This window comes from Helianthus annuus, chromosome 4 (genome assembly GCF_002127325.2).
Source record: "Helianthus annuus cultivar XRQ/B chromosome 4, HanXRQr2.0-SUNRISE, whole genome shotgun sequence".
NCBI classification, from domain to species: Eukaryota; Viridiplantae; Streptophyta; class Magnoliopsida; order Asterales; family Asteraceae; genus Helianthus; species Helianthus annuus.
The window spans coordinates 135723402-135746065 of NC_035436.2; the positions used below are offsets into that span (position 1 = coordinate 135723402).

At 36.9% G+C, this 22664-nt stretch overlaps 1 long non-coding RNA gene across 1 annotated transcript; it reads right to left on the reverse strand.

The window, feature by feature from the left end:
- Positions 1 to 6980: 6980 nt before the first annotated feature.
- Positions 6981 to 7601, reverse strand: LOC110934855. Its single transcript, XR_002588683.2, has 2 exons — positions 7424 to 7601; positions 6981 to 7213 (listed from the first exon to the last, which is right to left on the reverse strand). It is a non-coding gene; the product is annotated as an uncharacterized LOC110934855 (long non-coding RNA).
- Positions 7602 to 22664: the final 15063 nt, after the last annotated feature.

Here is a 22664-nt window from a genome sequence, read left to right on the forward strand (position 1 = left end):
AGTTATCCCACTCCATCAATTAGTCCGGGTTTGTGAGCCATGCCACCGTTGCATTCTAGTAGTTCGAATGTTCCCACGCGTCGAAAGCTAAGATTACCATGTTTACTATAACGTACCGCACCCTCCTAGGTGATACTTTCGATTATGACATGTTCGTCCACAACAAACTCCCAGAGTTTCTTAAGCTTATCAGTCTTCCTAGCAGCTACGCGTTGCCATCAAACAATTTCCGATCTAATCAATCTTCAAGAGTTTTGAGCTCAAGTCCTAGACCTGTGATTAGGTTATCACCCACCCAAAGATGAGCGTCCTTCCAGTACTACTCACAGCATGTCCTCGTGTGCAAGGATGGTTCGTTTACTCTGATCGTTTGCCCCACGGTGATGCGAAACGTCCATGCCTAGACGTAAGCCGAGGGTATCGTGTATTGCCTGTCATAAATCAGGTATAGCTCCAATATCAGAAGTAACAGAAGTTGGCACCTCGTGCATGAGGCCGCCTCTCTCAGAAGAACATTCACAGCTTGTGAAGACTCGCTAGTTTTCTTGATTGTAAGAGAGTGTGCTGGTTTCGTGAGGCAATATACGATCACCAGGTGATATCGGTTCCGTTCTGAGTTTTAAGTAAACCGATGACAATTTTATGGTGTTCGTTCTCGTTTCCATATGGGTGTTTCTGGTTACTGTCAAACAAGTAGGTTTCCGGTGTTCCACCTTGACTTTCGCACATGTCCAACATCGTTCATATGTAGTGTTATGGGGCCTTCATGCCCGGTTATTCATACGAGACTTAAAATCCTAATGTCCCCTATCAAGTCCAGACTACCGGAACATCGGAGTCGGTGTGCTTCGCTCAGTATGAGTTCCATACGGTTGCTGTATAGTGGGATCCACATTTGTTCCATGAGATAGCGAATTTCGTCCGCCCTGCCAATAGTTGCTTCCCCATGCCTTGCATGAACCCATCTTGTGAATTCTCTTCCAACAGGTCTTCACTTCGAACAAGGTGAGTCTGGTCAGGTGTGTCAGAGTGGATAGCGAACTGCAAGGTCGTGCACGTTCAGGTCTCACGGTCGTAATCATCCAAAAGTTCCATCCAGTGTTCTCATCAACTGATAAAGCTTCTTTCGTGGTCAGGGTACACGGGAGGCCCTTGTGATCGGTCTAAGTAACGCGTTCGGTACCGCCTAAGTAATGCCTCCAAGTGAATCCTAAGGCCACGATTTCTACCACCGGTTGTGTGTCGTGCTGTTCTTCTTCGTAACTCCATTACGTAAGTCGTCACTTTCTTGTGTTGCGTCGGCGTGTAACTGGGACTCCGATTCAAACATGATGATATACCACTGTATTACCCACACCCTCGGGTGAAACGATGCTCAGCGTCTTGCAGAGTTAAGATTCGAAAGTTGGAAAGGCGTCCTCCTGTTCTGTCCTTCGTAATCACATCACTCGGCTGTACTAGAGAGGTCTAAGTTTTGGTGGTTTCCGGAATCCTTACGATTAATCTGCGGTAATATCAAGCGGAACCAGGTAATCGTTGTAGCCTCGGGGAATTCTTCAGTGTCGATCAGTTTCCAACCAAAACGGGTCTTAGCGAGATCCACATGCATCTCTGCTTCATTGATTATATGGCCCACCCAAGACGCCTCTCGAACCCAGAAGTTACATTCATCGAGACTTCGTGCGGTATGGCTCCTCCCTCAGGGGCTCTCCTAATAAAATGCAAGAATGCCTGTGATGTTCTTTTTCTCTTGGGGAAAGATTCGGAACGTCATCGAATAACATGGTTGGTTCACATGATACGTAAAGCTGCGGGTGTGATGACCACCCCAAAGGTCATGGGGTACAAAGTCGCATGGCTGAATTGCGTCGGATGTGTCGCTTTAATAATCTTTTCCCCCTGGACTTTCATCTGATAAAGCTCGTTCCTTGCAACTAGTCGATGGGTCGTCAATACACGGTCATAGAAAACGGTTCCTTGACTGTCACCTTGATGAGTTCCCGATAATCAGTACACGCACCAAAAGGCTCATCTTCCCGGACATATCTGGGGCTTTCCAACGCGAAGACTAGGTCTGACGACCTTCTTGCCGAACAGTTCTCATAGTGGCTTATACTGCTCTTGCACCCATCCTGATGCAAGACAGTAAGAGTACGAGTATTCGGAGCTTCCTCTGATCGTGAGATCAACGAGTTTCTGACTAATAATTGTGGTGATATGTCTAAAAGTTCTTCGAGTTGTACATTGAGATTAGTCACGACAATTGATAGATCCTCGTTCTTATCGCCCTTTGTCTGATTATTAGAGTTAGTTGCTACTACAGTGAGGTCATCCCTTCATAGACGCTTTCTGGGCTGTCGTTACCGACACGATGCAAATCTTCTCACCACTCTGGTACTTCAATGTATAAAGTGACGCTAAATTTCTTCACACAGGGTGCGTCCGAGTGATTTGTCTAGTTAATGAACCATTACTGACTACTATCTCGTAACCACCCAGGATAGTAGGAGTGAGACCGGTGTCGCGTGCCTGTCTCCCGTAGGGTCGAGTTTGTGTCCCAACTAACATGTGAGGTCGCAGTGACTTGCCATCAGCCGGTTCCATAACATGTTTGGTTTTGCGAATTATCAGGGTTAAACAGAATTAGGGCGAAACGATTTTCTACCCATCCAAACCACCATGTTGTTATTGTCCTATCGTTGCTCACATCAATCCTAACTTCCCTTCCGTGAGCACCACTACCGGTGTAATTGTTACAATCACGCGGATTCCTCCCGTACCGTCATCGCTCCCTTGGTTGTGGTCGTTTTGAATTACCAACGTCCAATGCATGCCGAAGGCACCTTCATTTCCCTTACAGTAGGCTACTATTACAAGTACCTGGGTGTCACGAATATTGTTGCTCTAATGTTGGTGCTTGAAGCCGAACGCCACGTTCTTTCACCACAATGTCCCTCTCTTCACACTTCGTGCCGAGTTCCAAGGTACTACTCGTTGTGTTGGAATTTACACATCCCACACTAAGATCTGTTGTCATTGCTAAAGTCCAGATTGGTTTGTAACAGTTGACCCCCACGAGTCGCTGTCCAGTGTTAAAAACTTAGATTGAAGTCGGTTCGCTGGTGTTCGTTGCTGGTAATCGGGGTCGTCCAAATACTGAAGTCGGTAGGATACTACACTCATCCTTTTGTCCATCATTCCAGCAAGTGATTCGAATTATTCCCAGTGTGTTTCAAGAGTGTTGCAAAAGTGATCGCACTTCGAGGTTTAGAGCGTTAGTGTGTTGGGTCCAAACAAATGAAGATAAGTGAGGAAGGTAATAACCATTCATTCGACGCTACCACATCCAACTCAGGGACGTTCGCACAAGCACCTAGCATTCTACACAGTTTGCTAGGCGTTCTGATGGGTGTTCAGGCAATGTTTGTTAACATCGAGGTTCGTAAATGTTTGATGAGAAGTGAAAAGTTCGTGTTTCAAATAGTTTGTGTTCATGTAAGAGTCACTCACTGCTATGCCTCCTATAGGCTGTTGTGTGTCACATTAATCAAATAATAGAAGTGAAAAGCCGTGTACACATTATAAGTGAATAGCCTCGCAGGGACTCGCATTATGGAAGTGAAAAGCCGTATACACAATATGGGGGTAAGGATGCTTGGTACATTCCGTACCAGCTTGATAGGCTGCTAAAGCCTCAGCCACGCGGGTGTTGATTAGGTCGGTCAACTCAGCCTGAGTCATGGTGATGTTGCCACGTCCGTGTCCTCGTCCACTCATGTTTCTATAGTTGGGAATAAACCGATTTAGAGGTCGAAACGAGATGAGAGTCAAGTATTATACTGATATTTACGTACTACCAAGTTCACACATAGTAGGGCAGAACCCTCCTCACGCTCGATTAGTCTCACTGGGACTTGCATGCACCCCGCGTTATTATTAAGTGTGCACCCATAATAATAAGGCAATTTGCATGCTTATCTCAGTGCTTCTTAGCTCGCGCTCAAAGTTTCCCCCGTTCAAACAACACAACAGATGATATCACAGGTCTATGGCTCGCATGAGTCGATGTGTGGGGTCACGCTATCAAGTCACTATGGTGCTAATTGTTTCAGTTCATATACGTTGTGAGTGTGTGGCTGTTAAACAAGTAATGTATAAAGTGAGAGAGAAACGAACCTTGCAATCTGGAGCTGAGTGTCATGATCGATTTTCGAAGTTGTTCGGTTATAGTCTGGTTTTATAAAACGTTTTAAAACCTAGTTCACTATAACCAGTGGCTCTGATACCAACTGTAACACCCCCAAAAATTTCACCTGCGGAAACCCCGCGAGACGTGTTACGCATCAGAGTTCGAGCCACCAATCACATTGAACCAATGATAAATATTTAAATAAGTCATGACATTATTTTACCAGAATAAGTTATCAACATAATATTAATTCTCAAAAGTTGGGTAGCGGAAGCATGTAATAAGTTGTTTAGCAATTGTTTCATAGTAACGCTTAAAACCAATGTATCAAATGTAATTTAATCCAAGAGCCTCGATCCGTGACCACTCCAGCACTCCCAGATAGCAAGCTTCCCAATACCAAGATGCCTAACGTCCTGCGAGCATGTAACACGTGTATCAGACAAAGCTGGCGAGTTCTCAGTTTTAGAAAACGTTTGTTACCCGTTGTATGCAAAACAGTTCAATAACCAATGCAAGTAATATTGTTAATATCTCATTTCCGAACAATGACGGCTCCTGAAATACACGACTGCCCTTCCCACGTACTCCTATCTAGTACTGGGCCAGACTGGGTCATTAGTTCACCTCCGTCCTCTACAGGCACGGGGTGAGGGTGCCAAACCTAAGTAGCGCTACTAACTAATACCCGATGAGGGACTTACAAAAGATGATAGGTGAGAATATTAACCAATATACTCGTTTTTACCCAAAGACTCATCCCCCCCATGGGATACCCACTGACTGTCCCCAACCACTGGGACGCATGCTCGAATGTAGTGAACTCACCTTGGTTTGCTCGGTAGAATTATTTACTCGTTTCACAACAGTGATTTACCAAGCCCTATGACAGTTACACATAACAATCAGTTGCATACAAGCACAACACGTATCATTTCACATTTAGTCATCAGCTAGTGTACACGAATACAAGTGTTAACATCCATCACTAAGCATGGCATACCAATTAACCAAGCACAAATTCCATTATTCAAAGTATGTTCATAACTCCTTAGTATCTTTCGGTCAACAGGTATCTTTCGGCAAAGTGTTATCTTTCGGTTCACCACAGTTATCTTTCGATACAATCCTTATCTTTCAGTTACACTTATCTTTCGACCACAAGTTATCTTTCGACAACAACAGTCATCTTTCGACAAACACAGTTAGTTTTCGACAAACACAGTTATCTTTCGGTTCCAAGAACCCTAAACATACGATTCAGCAATTATCATTCGATCAACAGTTACACCCTATCACAGCCCTAATCATCGCTTACAGTTACATGATCAAGCATCACAAAGACTCTTGCATCAAATCATCGATGTGTTTACCAAAACAGTAATACGTAATCATTCAATACTTCGTATAATCGTTCCATCAATCAACAATAACAGTCAATCAGCACATGATAATTACCACTTCAGCATGAATCCTACATTATCGATTTGATACCGTGAGCAACTGTCTAGTTTCGCATCACCGGTTTATCATGCACACATATAACCCTAATCACTACCTAGAGATCAACCTTATCTTTCCTAGAATTAACTCACATGTTCATGTTCCAATCAGATCATAACAAAGTATATCCATCATCGATCATGCATCACTAGTCATAAACATCAACAAAGAATTACTAGCATAACAGTTTATCTCACAAGATTAATAATTATTTACATATGCATCATATCACAATCAAGCAGTTTGAGCATTAAACAAACATGAATTGAACTTACTAACTGGATGTCTTGATCGATTAAGATGATATTGCAGATGGGGGGGGGGTCTGCAGCCGTACGTAGAAGATGAGAAGTAGGGTTTGCTATGTAGTATATTGTGTGATATAGGGATGTCACTTTCCAGTTATAATGCCGAACAAACAATTAGTGGGCCGGTGATCATGTTTAAGTGTAATAGTTGGGCCAGGATTCAGTTTACAACAAGTGGGCCGAAGGATTAAGCCTCAGGTCGAAAGACTAGAACTCGGTCGAAAGGTCTTATCTCGAAAGGTCATATATCCTAAGGTCGAAGGATATTCGAAAGACTGGCACTCCAGTCGAAAGATCTCCAGTCGAAGGATCTTGGGTCCTCGGAAATTCGGGTTGTCACATCATCCCCAACTTGAAGGAAATTTCGTCCCGAAATTTGACAAGTAAGTACGAGAGAGTGAAGTGGCAATTCAGGATTGCTGCGGATTTTCCTCAGGTGTTACATATATATATATATATATATATATACATATATATATATATATATATATATATATATTTACTAGATTTCTACCCGCGCGATGCGGCGGCGGAGGCGATTTACAATAGGATACTCGCTTACCGTTAGTTTATGAGTCGTTTCGTGATATATTGTAGAGGTGATCACGGTTCAGTTTCAAATCATAAAACCGCCAAAACCAATCTTCGGTTTGGTTTCGCGGTCATTTTGGTTTCGCGGTCATTTTCTTTCTTCAAACATTTGGCTTGTCGATTTAATAATCTTCAAAACGTAGCGACTGACCAGACTGTTGATGCTTTTAACTATGATTAAAATCTTCAAAACGTAGCCACTGGTTTGATTTTCGTGATATGTTGGAACTTGTTTTACTATTAATTTATCGGTTCTTTAGTGATATACTTTTATTAATTTTTTTAGCTGTTAGTTTATTAATCTTTTCATCAAATCAAATATAATGCTTTAACCATAAATCATTAATCGATACAAATATAAAGTGCAATATGCTGAACATCATAAATTAGTTAACAAAATTACAACGATAAACATTACTCGATAAAAAATAAACGTTATAAATTTGTAACAATAATTACAACGATTTGTTAATTTGTTTCTGAGGATCTTTCATGATAATGTTTTTTTATAACTTTTAATTGGAGGCACCGCCAATAACATGTATCTTGTATGCCTTGAAAAGAAGCAACCTCTCTTTAGCATTCTCCAACTTTTTGAAATAGCCATTTTTTGACTCATCACCTTCATATAAAAATTAAAAAACCATCAGTCAAGTCAATATTGTGGTTATTCAAACAGAAACGGGTCGGTTAAGTCAGAATCATAACTAAGTAAAATAACAATAGATGGTTAACAGAAAGTTAACTTGATAATTTGAAAAAGAAAGTAATCAAACTACAAGAAGAAAATACAAAACATATCAACTTCATATGATGCTAAAAGGAAGGTTACTTGTGTTGTTGGAGATGTCAGTTCCAATATCAAAAAGCATGGGAAAAGTTGTAGAGTTCCAATGCTTGACCATGTATTACAGCTGTGAAAACAACTCTGCAGTGAAAAGGACAAACAGTAAAAGGTAAAGGAAACAGTAAAAGGGCTAGTATATGACACTTGACAGGTTTAGTAGTTGACAATTGTAAAAGCAAAATGAATGGTTAGATTACAACTGAAAACGGCTAGAGCAAAAGAAACATCAAAACCAACTGAAACTCCCCTAAACATCAAAACCATCTGATACATACAACCTCCTAAAGTGGTTTATTACAAATTAAGTTATATTATTATATAACATAAATTTACCAATCATATAAATCAAAGAATGGACAAAAAAGAGGTTCGAGGGCCGTCCAAACTAACTTGACCGGTGTTTAAAAAGAAAACTATAGATTAAGAAAACGGACATAAAGCGGTTTACAAATAAACAAATCTAAAGTGAAAAGCTAAATGTAGCTAGACATGTACAAAAAAAACGGGTTCTCGGATCGAAACCGGTAAAAACTATTGAAACCAATGTTTTGAAAACCGGTTCGGGCTCAACCAGACCTGGTGGTTATAGCGCGGTTCTTCTTCGCGACATTTGTACCCCTTCAAAAACCAAACTGATTTAAAAAACCAGTTAAAACCGGTTTTAAAACCGAACCGAATTCAGCAAACATGTCCGTACACTTTTAAAACGAACGGACTACAACATGAACCTACCTTATTCGAAACAACAATAAACGCGACGGATCAGGTGCGAGAGCGACCATAATCAGCTAACAGGTGATTCATTTAAAACATAAATCAACAGAAGTCTTTCGAGTCGAATCCAGAGGCTGCAGTGCTTTGGTTCAGATCTTCTTGGTCATAGAACATGCAAACGTCGCCTTCTTTTTTCCTAAATTCACATCCATTAGAAAAGCATACCTGAACCATGATCAATAAGTTAAATATAGACAAAAGGCACCTCTTAATATGTTCAACCTATTTGACCCATTTTCCTTTTTAGTTAAAAAAAACTACTTGAGTCATTCGAGTTGATAAACAACCCAGTTCAACCCATTTATAAGTGTTTGGGTCAAAAAGCCACCTCTATATAAATCATTCATCAAAATTTGTGTGCTTTCTGTTCAATATAAAAAGATTGATATGCTCCTATCACAAAGACTTTCTAAAAGTGTATATACCAGACATCATTTATTGCGATTGACATTGAGAAAAACATGTTGCTATCAAGTCTTGCAATTGGACCTCACTCTTGAGTTTCGTCTACATGAAAAGAAAATTTGTCAACTAAAAGATAAGCTAGATATTAACTAGTAATTTTTAAAGACAAATGGATAGTGAAAACGATCATATCAAAAACACCTCAGCGATAAGTCTTCTCCAATTGAACCTCAGCATTAAATTCAACAATTTTTCCCCGGTGACCTTCAACTGGAACTTTTTGTTATGATGTTCTATCATGCTTGGCCTTTGTCACAGATCCTCATTCGGTGCAGAGCACCTGAAATGCTCCCAGCTAACTCCACCAACACCATCTTCAGTTATTTGTGTGATACAATAAGCAACGACCTGTTCAAAGAAAAATTAGAACCAAAATGAACACTGAAATTTCAATTGATTAAACAATAATGGTTTTTGTTGAAAATATGTATAAACTAAAATTTGAACAGAAAGCAATAGAAACTTTGAACTCACACAAGTAGAAATAAGTGAGCAAAATGAAAAGATTCCAACTGAAGACCGAAAACAATGGAATAATGAATAAATGTAACCTCTTTTGTGTAACCGGATAATCCGATCAGCTGCGAATCACGAACTCCTCGGTAGAATTCATTGATTTGAATGTGCGACTGCACATAATAGTGGACCTGCAAATTATCATTTAGATTATATATATCATTATATTTCAAACTTATACCATCGAGTCACTTCACAATTCAGTATAACGAAGTCTTACGGATGCTTTGTCAAATGCGCTGAGGCCAACACCGATAGCAAAAACCAGAAGGCCCTGTCACAAGCAAAAACCAGAAGGCCCTGTCACAAGCAAAACATTTGCACTAAAAACACTGCAAATTAAGAAGTCTAGAAAAGCAAATGTACCTGGTTATCCGCTCTTTGAGTTCTGACACCATCTCCAGAGCTCGAATCCTCATCTCTTTAACCCATTTAGCACATAAAAAATATAAATGACTTTATACCTTGTCACATCAAGAGCAACAAATGGAATCCGTCTTTCAGCCACATATCGAGCTTACCCATCTGAACTGTTACCCAAACCGACCCATTTAGCCACATATTTATAGCTTCAAAATCAGCCTCAGTACCAGCAACGTCGACCCACTTGTGAGCAAAACAAACAATTTTGAATACACATTACACTTCTTTACTCCAAAACACATTTTAAACAGCAAACCATAATTACTAGGTTTAACCGCGAATAAACACATTACACTTTTTACTCCAATTTTGAATAAACACATTACACTTTTTTTTTCTCCGAAACACATTTTAAATAGTAAACTATAATTAACAGGGTTAACCGCAGTTTGCTTGGTAGATTTTCATACTTTCATAGGCAACCGCAACCTGAAGAAGCAATAAGATTTGTATGTTTTTCATGATTCCATCATCAAGAACATCTTCAGTCTCAGTTCCTTCTCCCTTCTGAACTTAAAATCACCCATGAAATTGCTATCTCATGAAAACAAAAACTCTAATTAGTATAAGAGATCTTATTTCTTCCAAGAAAACAAATGTAATGACCAAATCATAAAACTTTAAATTAAATATGGAAGATCTGGAAAATTTGGAACCCTTATTCACATTTCCCGTTGCACCTGAGCTTAAGATCCTCCAAGAAATTTCTATTTCAAGAAAACAAAAACACTAATCAATACAAAAATATATACTTACAAAGAACAGAGCCATAGATCTCGCCAGATCTTCCACCCACAACCACCATCGTTGACGAACCTACAACCAAACGGAAGATCTGAAACATTACCCAGATTAGATTCAAATAACAAAAAAAAAAGAAGATATGGTAAAAAGAAAGGTACCCTACCCTACAGTCAAACCAGTAGATCTGGTGTCGGATCTACTGAGATAGTGTCGGATCTTGAAGCCACCGGAAAAGAAGCTATAGAAATCGATCTGGTGTCGGATCTGGTGTCGGATCTGGTGTCGAATCTGTTGAGATAGCATCGGATCTACAGAAAAACCCTAGATCATGAAACGACTGGTTTCTCAGTGAAACGCTAGATCATGAAGCGACTGTTGGAGTGGAGAAGGGGAGAAGACGGTGATGGCGACGACCGGTTCCATGGATGAAAGGTGGAGGAGCGGTGGAGGAGCGGTGGAGGATCTAGGGTTTGTAGAGAAAGGTGGAGCGGCGGATGAAACGAATTGTGGTTTAGATAGAGTGATAGAAAGATTATATTGGATCCATCAAACTAAAAACGGGTCAAGTTAATCCGGGTAAGATCCGCGTGGGTATCAGGTGTTGAAAACAAGTTTTCAACACTTTGTGCTTAACAGGTTTGTACAATGGGCTTCAAAGACTTGTAAAGTGGCAAATGACCATTCTATCCTTCCTATATGCTTTATAAAGTAGTATAGATATAATAACTCATTACTCTAGAATAATTGTATATAATTACTCTACAAAAGTAACTATACCATATGTTTTCCAATTAAAAATCATGTTTAAATATATGAGGAAAACATTTAAAAAATAAAAAATATATATTTCTTCAATTCTCACGCGTTTAGCAACACAATTTTATTTTAGAATTCTGTACTTTTTCTTAAATATAGTTGAACAAGATAACTTTCAGAGTAATTTTTTAAAAAATCAAATTTCTTTTTTTTGTCTTTAAAATAAATTTCTTTCGTTAGAACCTATTTAATAAAATAACATAAAAAAAACTAAAGCTTATTTGTTGTTTAGGGGCGGACCCACCCTAAACCTTAGGTGTGTGGACGCACCGTTTAAAAAAATTAATGTTATTTTCCATTAGAAAATTCTGACCGCAACACTTGAAAATTTTCATCCGCACCCCTTTGTAAAAAAAATTATGAATTTATAAAAAAATGTAAAAACTGATTTTTATTAATATATAAGTATATTAAACAATTTATATAATTATTCTTTAACCACTTATTCACTTAACCCAATCAAACTATCAAAGCCTAATCTACAGTCCATTTTTATTAACCCAAGTCAAACCCCTTCCAAAGAAATTTGAATTAAAAAAATAACCAACAACCATCTAGCCATTCCAATTCAATTCTCCCAATCTCCCGCCCCCACAAAATCTCGAGCGACGCACTGTGCTCGATCAGGCCCATTTTTTGCTGGAAAAAAGCAAAATTCCAGCCGGGACCGACCCATATTTCGCTGGAATTCTCATATAGAACGGTGTGGTTTCTTTATTGATTTTTTTGTTTTATGTGATGATTTGGAGAAATATAGATGTATAAGGGTTTGATCTTTTTATGTTTTTTGATGTTTTGTTTTAGACTTCTAGTTAACGATTTTGTTGTTTTATTTAAAGCTTTCTTTGTTTAAATGATTAGCTAAAAGTAATCAACATTTAAAACTAGAGTTTGAATGTTTGAAACTTAGAAAATGAATATTACGGACTATGGTTGATGATTGTTTATTTGTTTAAGTGTTTAGTGTTGTTTTATGGACTTTTGGAGCGATTTATATGCGGTAGGAACTATGAGTAGGGATGTTATGAAGCGATTTCTCAAGATGAAATGGGTTGTGAATTTAAGTGATAGTTGTATATGTTATATAGAGAAAGACTTGCTTAGGAATGTCTCTCTAGATGATGTTTTGGATATATTTCAAAAAATAAACACGTAGGGCCCAATTTTAAATATGTTTGTAATGACGTTTGACATTTTGACATGCTTTTGATGAATATTTAAATTTTAGTTTAATGTTCTTTTGTTTTACATGACCCGACCCGACCCTCTATGAACCGAATTTTTTTATATAGCTAGGGACCTAATAATTTTAAAAATATTCCGTAACCCAGGAAAAAATTTATAGGACCGCCAGTTATGTTTATTTGATATAACTAGTTATAAAAACTGTAACCGCGTTGTGGCGAACTTCTTTTGTTATTTAGCATGTGTTTATATGTGTTTGAAAACACTACGAGCGCGTTGCACACGGAATCGCTGACAAGAATAAAAAGAAAATGTAGAAAACACACTAAAAATAACCGAAAGAAAATCAACTAAAAAAGTTGTATGGTAATGATGTTGTTCGGTAGAAGCCCGTAGTCAGAGGTAAGCAAATAGTAATGGGTACAGGTATCGAATTTCCTGAACCGAAAGATCTTAAGTACCAGTTCAGTACTTGTAACACCCCAAAAATGATTAACATAAAATAAGTAAAAGAATAAATAATCAACTTAACATGGTTAATGAAATATGACAAGATCATAGTTAAGTTATGGAAAAGTGAATTAAATTAAACACATAACAAACTATGAGGGGTAGATGTGAAAAAATTTAATTAGAAAAGGGTTAACAGAATTAAAAACCAAAATCACACACTCTGGTGTGTTTGGTTCGACCAGGGAAGGAGAAACAAGGGCAAAACCCTTGTTCTAGAAATATTCATCAAATTGACAAAGAAATTGAAAGATAATCAGCTGCATGCCTTCAAATTTTCGATTATCTCATCATACTTGGTAGATTGGTAAGTTCAATTTCATGCTTTGATGAATAATGGGAAGTGGGTTTCAACCCAACCAAGTGTTTATGTAAAAATATGTATGATTAGATGTAAGAATATCACTATAGGATAAGGTTTATGTGTGATTTTAATCATTTGAAAGACTAGTTGCATAAACCCATTTAACATGAAATATTAGAGATATAGAATGATGAAAAATTAGAAGTGATCATGAGTAAATTGGTTTATAATGAAGTTGTAGTACTTGAATCTTGGACAAATCAATGTAGGGTAAAAGAATATTATGAACTTGATTGATTGTTGATGAATTTTTGAAATGAACTAATAGGAATTATGCTTTGAAGACTTGTACTTAGTGTCCCACAAATACGAAACCCCCCAAGTGTTTAATGAAATGCTTGAAAGAATAATTATGTGTAAACTGGAAAATAATGGAATGAAATTTGGGGTACTAAACGCATGAATGAATATGTTGATATAGGCGTGAAGGAAGAAGGTTCAAGTACTAAGAAAATCGGAAGGCTCACAAGATCGAGGTATGTTCCGTTGCATGCAAAACCTTACTTAAATTTTGTTAATAATCATGAAAAACACCCTTGTTATAATGATTATGGTGATTAGTAAGTAGATAGCAAATCCCTTGCGGATTTGGTTATGTTAACGAAGGTTATAATAAGCTATGCAAGTCGACCGGTTCGAGTTGAACAAGTCGAGTAAGAATAAGGTACCATCCGTTTAGAATGGGTGGTCATGAATGCAATAACGAATGTATGAAGTTCAATCCGTTATATGGATAGAACGAAAGATTTATGTTGAAAGCATTTAACTCGATGTTACCGGGTCGTAAGTGTATGCTTGAATCTCATTATGAGAAGTATATGCCATACCCATTTAATTGGGTAATCGAATGCGTAAGAGAAATGAAAGTACATAAACGAATGGAAATAAAATGATGGTATTGTAAGCAAAACAAGTATAATGACTAACTTTTTAAAGCTTTGTTGTTGAATGTAGGTAAATCCTCAATTTAGGCAAATTGGAGAATCGGAGCGAGCAAGTGTTCATGTTATGTCATACCAAACGCTTCCGCTAATTTGTACTAATGTTTTGGTCAATTACTTGTTTATTTTGCAAAAAATCTTGTTAGTAGTCATACTTTTCAAAACTTGATGTTATGGGTTTTAGTCGTGTCTAGATGAACGGGTCATGAACATTATCATTTGGAAGTTGTACAAAACAGGGATAGGCTCGTCTTACGGACGGGTCATGCCCAAATTTTGTTAAAAAGCATGTATTAGTGTTGCTAGTTTTGCAATCTTTAAATCGAGTAAAGTTGGGATGTTGTAAAAAGTTATACTTTAAATCGCCCTTGTATGTTATTTTATAAAAACGAAAAAGCGGGCCTTACAAGTTGGTATCAGAGCCTAGGTTTGAGGGATTCGAGCAAGAGTAATAGTGCTTGAACTCAAACCGATGGCTCGTGCAAAAGTGTGCTCGCTCCGAGATCGCCAATGAGGTAAAATTTTAAATATTCGTTTAATATGAGTATGCATAGTGTGTTACAGTATAAGTTTTAAGATTCAAGTAGGCTATGGGTGATAAGGCGGGTAAAATAAGAAGTCCCGGGACCCGTGTAGCTGAAAACGGACTCGGGAAATAGTCGGAACACCCCAAAATGGTTTTTCAGCGTTTCAGCAAAGGAAGGGCCGTCGCCGACGGGCTGTGATGCCGTCGCCGACGCCCTCATGTTGCCGACAGCCTATCTTTCTGTCTACGGACATTTTGGGCGACGCCCCATTTACAAAGCCCGTCGCCGACGGGGTGTGAAGTCGTCGCCGACGGCTAGCGGAGATCAAATCCGCTGAGAATTTTTGTTTTGTTTTGTTTTTTTGTATTTTGAGTTTCCAAATTGTCCGAAGGCCTATTAAATGTTCGTGTAGGGTCTATATAAGGCCTAATAAGAAATATGTAACCGCGATTAGTGGCTACGATAGAATGGATTCGTAAGAGTCGAAAGCGATGAATCGAATGATACGAGATGAGTTATGAAATTTAAAAAAAAAAGAGCAAAACAAATTCAAAATGTAAGAATGCGAATGAAGTAATTACGGACTAATGAACTATGATGTATAGAAAAGTTTATGATTAGTATTAAACGTAAAACATGATGTTGCGTAAATGTAGTCTGCTAAAACTTCCATATTTTTCATGATTAGTTATATACACTTTTCGAAAGTCTCATTCGCGGTCCCGTTGAGTCTTAATGAGGCCAAATAAGCTATGTACGGATAAAATAAATGATAGTATCGGTATAACATTTGTAAAAGTCGAATGTAACGTACGGAATGGCATGAAATGAATGACGAATGTATAAAGTGGAGTTGGAAACGTATGATAATGAATAATGAAGAAAGTAAATATAGACTAAAGTACTTGGATATGTGAAGGAACCGAAATTGTTAATAAATGAATATAAAAATGATGAGATTAGTGGTGAAAATAATTTGAAGAATGTGAGTTAGATGGAATTCGTATGAGAATTCGGATGAACGTATGCTTTGATCAGAATTATGCATTAGAGGCTTGTACCTTGTACTTGAATGGTGTGATGCTTATGTGTATTCTATGATTTACCTTGTTATGATTAAGCGGCGAATATGTGCTAAATGCGAACCATACGAGCTTATTAGTAAAGGGTATGTTGGAATTATGTTATATAGTTAACTTGAATGATATTTACTATTTGTAGAATCAGGAAGCATTAGCATGTGAAAGTACGTGAAAGTGAATGTATATATGTGTATTGTTTGTAGGATCACATAAATTGTATGTATGAAATACATAGAATATTAATATTAGGGTCTATCATATTTAGATGATTACATGTTCAAATGTTTGAAGTGTGTAAGCAAGACAGTTGACTATCTAAAAGTCAACAGCATAGGGATAAGGGATATCATGGAATGGCCATTAGACACAAATGTTGAACTAAAGAGTTAATGTGTTATGTATTAAGTGATTTACGTGTTATGCTTGATGATAGTTTAGTTGTATGGATTGGAAATGAGATAACTAATAATGAATGTCTTGTCTATACAAAATTTGACTAACGAAAGTCAATTAACTTATGAATAGAAAGAAAATGAATAGTTGTGTGTATGCTCACATAAGCTAATAATGTTATGAATGTAATAATATGTAAGGATGGAAATCTTATCAGTTGATTCTAGTATGGATGGCAAACGGGGTAAGAGGAAGCAATGAGGCGAACATGAACATGAACACTAAAGGTAAGTGATTTCGTAATCACTTCGAATTTATCTACAGGAAGGTGTATACGTGTTTGAATATTCGAAATCAAAGTGAAATGTGTAAATAAATGAGAAATGTTATGGTACGTTTTGTTGAAATTGTTGGCATAATGTTAAACCGATAAGGCCTCATTATAAGGGTAAATCGGTTATAAATTTTAGTTGAGAAGTTCTAAGGCGGAAATGAGAACTTGGTAATGTTGATGAAAGGTATGGAAAGTAAGTACATTTTGTAAATAAATTCGAATTGAAAGTAAGTACAACGCGTACAACAATACTTATATACAATAAGTACTAAGTGTGATTAACTTTAAAAGGTCAAATCGTATAAGTCAGTAAATAATAATTATTTACAAATTTTGGAAACATTACATAAGAAATGCAACGTGTAATATAGGATACTCATTAGTAAGAGACATGTTAGAGAAGTAGGTGAATTAACACCAAATACGATGAACGAACAAATGGAAATGGTATATTAAGGGATGGTCATATATTGACCGAAGCTCAAGAAAAACACGAGAATCATCTCACTTATGTCCGGTCAAGCTAGTAAAAAGGGGTCTAACGATTCTTAAAGGATTGGATCAATATAAGAAAGACAGATAAGAATGAAAAGTTTAAGCTTACAATTGAATGTAAAACGAACTTAAGAAAGAAGGGTGGGAACACCACTAGAAACAGGATGTAGAGTGTCGCGTTGAGACGCGCTACATGAATTAGGACATGGAATTAAGTGCTAGAAACCAACACTTGATGTTGAATGTAGAAGATTAATACGAAAACATATCATAAGAAATGACATGGTAAATGATACAACAGAAGAATGAAAGGTACGGGTGAAAATGTTTGAATCTGAGAAGTGGATTCAACCATGTACGGAATGAAAGGTTGGATCCGTAAGCAAGCACGGATCAAACCAGTAAGAATGAAAGGTAATAAATTAAAAGTTCGAATCCGTAAATGAAGACGGATTAAACAATAAGAATAAAAACTAAAAACGAAACTCAAATGAGTCGTACGGATCAAATGGCGATCGCCGTTTGAACCTGATATTTAATGTTTGATTTGTCAAGTTTGTTACTCGTAGGAGAGCATAATGTATGGGCATGCATTGTCGCAGTTTGGAAAGTATTAACCGTCGCAAAAGAATATATATTTTTTATAGGAGCTCAGGGCTCAACTAGAGAATGATGTGTCGGAATAGGATAACTGATTCACTTAAGTAAGAATGTATTTACAATTGGACTTCCGAAAAGTCAAATGAAGTGAATAAAGTCCTTGCAAGTATGCAAGTATAAAGTACGAACGTGTACCTCAATACGACCACAATAGGTAAGGGGTGTTAGTCTGACCCTGAAAGGTCAAACTGCGAAAGTTGGCATAATGACCAATAAAATGAAGGGATAGTATGTAAGAAATGGAATGTACGATATATTTTAGCATGTACGTGAGAAAATTGTGAAAGAGACAATAGGCGAACAAATACCATGTAGGATGCAATTATGAAAGATTATGTGCTAACTATTTATTTATAGATAAATATGAAGGAATTCTGAGTGAGGTGATAATAATAAGGCTAGTGGAAGGATGCTCACAAGTGGAAGCATATTTCATGAATGAATGAGACCAATTCTGGTACGGAAGGTACATATAAAGAAGCGGATTGATCCGGCACACAGATAACTGATTTATGCAATAAAGTCGAGGTTAGTATAATAAGTAGTTCATGCAAAGAGCTAATAATAAAGTGTTGCGAAGGATTAAAATTGAGGCTAAACTCAAAGTTGCAACTAGTTCAAGCGACGGTAGTAACCGTAGAATGATGCTTTATACTCATATTAAGAATGAAAAAGTAACTAGGAAGTGGGTAGCTTTGTATTAGTACCACTAAGTCATTAAATGTTGATAGTATACGTATAATGATATGCTAAGCCCTAATATGAATAAGAAGGTAATTAGAAGAACGTTAGTAATGGAAAATGGGGTTTGCTCATGATTACAACAATGAATTATATCGTGCATGATTCGTGAGTGGAATGAAATAAATCGATTCATTTATATTAGTAAATGTATGAAAATGATACGCTTAATTAGAAAGATAGAAACAAGCCGTAAATATAAGATTGTATGACCAATAGTATACATTTGAATAAATTTCAAGGAACGAAGTGCTAGTGATGATGTATGCTAGGAACCACCATTATAAAATGAAAACGACACTAATAAGAGCTCTGGATCAGATTCTGACTTATATGTGATTATGAAAGCAATTCACTTAAGTTAAGAACGTAGGGACAATGCACACAAATATGTTTATGCATGAATGAAACTTTTGCCAAGGTCCTATGCATTTATGTTGTAGTAAGCATGTGAATGGATAGATGAAAAATTAAGAGTAGAATTGATCTAATTTGTTATGTGTTCAGGTTTCGGGGACGAAACCTCCTTTAAGGGGGGTAGACTTGTAACACCCCAAAAATGATTAACATAAAATAAGTAAAAGAATAAATAATCAACTTAACATGGTTAATGAAATATGACAAGATCATAGTTAAGTTATGGAAAACTGAATTAAATTAAACACATAACAAACTATGAGGGGTAGATGTGAAAAATTTTAATTAGAAAAGGGTTAATAGAATTAAAAACCAAAATCACACACTCTGGTGTGTTTGGTTCGACCAGGGAAGGAGAAACAAGGGCAAAACCCTTGTTCTAGAAAGATTCATCAAATTGACAAAGAAATTCAAAGATAATCAGCTGCATGCTTCAAATTTTCGATTATCTCATCATACTTGGTAGATTGGTAAGTTCAATTTCATGCTTTGATGAATAATGGGAAGTGGGTTTCAACCCAACCAAGTGTTTATGCAAAAATATGTATGATTAGATGTAAGAATATCACTATAGGATAAGGTTTATGTGTGATTTTAATCATTTGAAAGACTAGTTGCATAAACCCATTTAATATGAAATATTAGAGATATAAAATGATGAAAAATTAGAAGTGATCATGAGTAAATTGGTTTATGATGAAGTTTTAGTACTTGAATCTTCGACAAATGAATGTAGGGTAAAAAATATTATGAACTTGATTGATTGTTGATGAATTTTTGAAATGAACTAATAGGAATTATGCTTTGAAGACTTGTACTTAGTGTCCCACAAATACGAAACCCGCCAAGTGTTTGATGAAATGCTTGAAAGAATAATTATGTGTAAATTGGAAAATAATGGAATGAAATTTGGGGTACTAAATGCATGAATGAATGTGTTGATATAGGCATGAAGGAAGAAGGTTCAAGTACTAAGAAAATCGGAAGGCTCACAAAATCGAGGTATGTTCTGTTGCATACAAAACCTTACTTAAATTTTGTTAATAATCATGAAAAACAACCCTTGTTATAATGATTATGGTGATTAGTAAGTAGATAGCAAATCCCTTTCGGATTTGGTTATGTTAACGAAGGTTATAATAAGCTATGCAAGTCGACCGGTTCGAGTTGAACAAGTCGAGTAAGAATAAGGTACCATCCGTTTAGAATGGGTGGTCATGAATGCAATAACGAATGTATGAAGTTCAATCCGTTATACGGATAGAACGAAAGATTTATGTTGAAAGCATTTAACCCGATGTTACCGGGTCGTAAGTGTATGCTTGAATCTCATTATGAGAAGTATATGCCATACCCATTTAATTGGGTAATCGAATGCGTAAGAGAAATGAAAGTACATAAACGAATGGAACTAAAATGATGGTATTGTAAGAAAAACAAGTATAATGACTAACTTTTTAAAGCTTTGTTGTTGAATGTAGGTAAATCCTCAATTTAGGCGACTTGGAGAATCGGAGCGAGCACGTGTTCATGTTATGTCATACCAAACGCTTCCGCTAATTTGTACTAATGTTTTGGTTAATTACTTGTTTATTTTGCAAAAAAAATCTTGTTAGTAGTCATACTTTTCAAAACTGGATGTTATGGGTTTTAGTCGTGTCTAGACGAACGGGTCATGAACATTATCATTTGGAAGTTATACAAAACAGGGATAGGCTCGTCTTACGGACGGGTCATGCCCAAATTTTGTTAAAAAGCATGTATTAGTGTTGCTAGTTTTGCAATCTTTAAATCGAGTAAAGTTAGGATGTTTTAAAAAGTTATACTTTAAATCGCCCTTGTATGTTATTTTATAAAAACGAAAAAGTGGGTCTTACAGTACTGACGTTTGGCGTTCCTAGTACCGGTTCGCTACCAGTTTTTACCTTCATATACCGATACCGTAACCGGTATTTTCGGTACCAATACTGATTCGGTATCAGTTGGCACCAAGCTCATCCCTACCCCTGAAACTAAAAAAAAGGTTGTACGATACTGTTGGTGTTCGTACGGTACCCGTGATCAGGGATGAGCAAATGGTACTGGGTAGCAGTACCAACTTTCTCGAACTAAAAGATTATCAAACTCAATCCGGTACTGACTTTTGGCGTTTTATGTACAAGGCTGGTACTGGTTTTTACCTTCATGTACCGATAACGAACCGGTATTTTCGATACAAGTACCGGTTAACACCAAGCTTATCAGACTTAAAAAGTAAAGAAGATAACAATTATTATAATATTAAGATAATATAACTATAAAAAAACTGTATATAATATTTTATTATATTTGTAGTTTAATGTTTATTTGATTCACTTTGGAGAATGGAGATTGGAGTATTTTCATATATAGGAGAATATGGTAGATATACAAGAAATCTATAAAATAAAAATGATGAGAGGCAGTAATTATAAGGAGATACATTCTTAAGGTAGGTAGTGAGGTGGTTGTTAATAAAGGAAGACAATGTGTAAACTTTTTCCTTCTTTCTTCTGCTTACTATGAACACATTTAATATTTTCAATATTAATTTAAATAAATATGTTGGTGTAACTGTAACACCTCGTGTTTTCAAAAGTCAAAGTCAAAGTCAAGATTGACTTCTTTGACTGTAATTAGTCTATTTTATGTCTTTATTAGTTGTATTATGTGGAGTAAGTGTTAATAATCAAAGAAATCGAATGTTCATTGATGCGAAACGCTATGCGACTGTGAATAGTAGGAAGTAACAATGCGATAAAGTCAATTAATCAATAATCAAGCAAATCAAATCATCATCGAACTCGAAACTCGAATTATGCAACTTTGGTGTTATTATACGTGTATGTGTGCTTTTTGTGTTACTTGTGCGTGTTTACTTTATGCTATGTGTGGTGATCAATCGAATCGAAACTCGAAACTCAATCGAAATCGAATTATGATAATTGGTAGAAAAGGGATAGTACGAGATATAGATGCTTGTATGTTAGATATAGTGGTTGGGATTAAAAGTAATTTGAATATGAAACTCTATCGTATTCGTATCATCCTCAATCGAAATCGAAATATCAAAAATCGTCGCATCGAACGCTCAAAACAGGCAGCTGAACGATCAAGCTCTCAGCCGATCGGACAGGCTGTCTGATCGAGATGCCTGGCCGATCGGACAGGCTGTCTGATCGAGATGCCTGGCCGATCGGCCAGCCCTTTCCTCTTTTGGAAGCCTATAAATACCCCTGTCATTGTCATCTTTACCACTTTTGGAAAGCTCTGACCGACCAGCTCGTGCTCTCATCCTTTTTCTCAGATTTCTCTTAATTCCGGTAAGATTTCATCCTAAATCTTGTATTTTCTTGATCTGTACACACTCCTACACATTTCTATCTTTCGAATCTTGACTTTTAACCGTGAAATCATCTAGATTCAAGTGTTCTAGGATGATGTCATCATGGTGTTCTTGAAGAACTTTATGTTTTGGCCTCAATCCACCAAGAATAACTTGAATCTAGCCGATTTCCACATAAACAAACAAGGATCTGTCATAGATCTAAACATTTACATGGTGAAAAGGATTGAAAGAAGGTTTTCCAGCTTTCTTCCAACTCTTTTACACTCAATGCCATCGAACCGATAGGAACGAAGCTTGTGCCGACTTACTAATCACTCCAGTAGTTGTGCGGTTCAAGATTCGGGTTCTATCCACGATGTTCACCGACTTCGGGTTAAACAAGTAAGAGCAGGAGAAACAAGTAAGAACGAGGGTTCTATGGTTCAACTCATTGTCAAAGTACCTCGATATAACGACAAACAGAATCAGAACA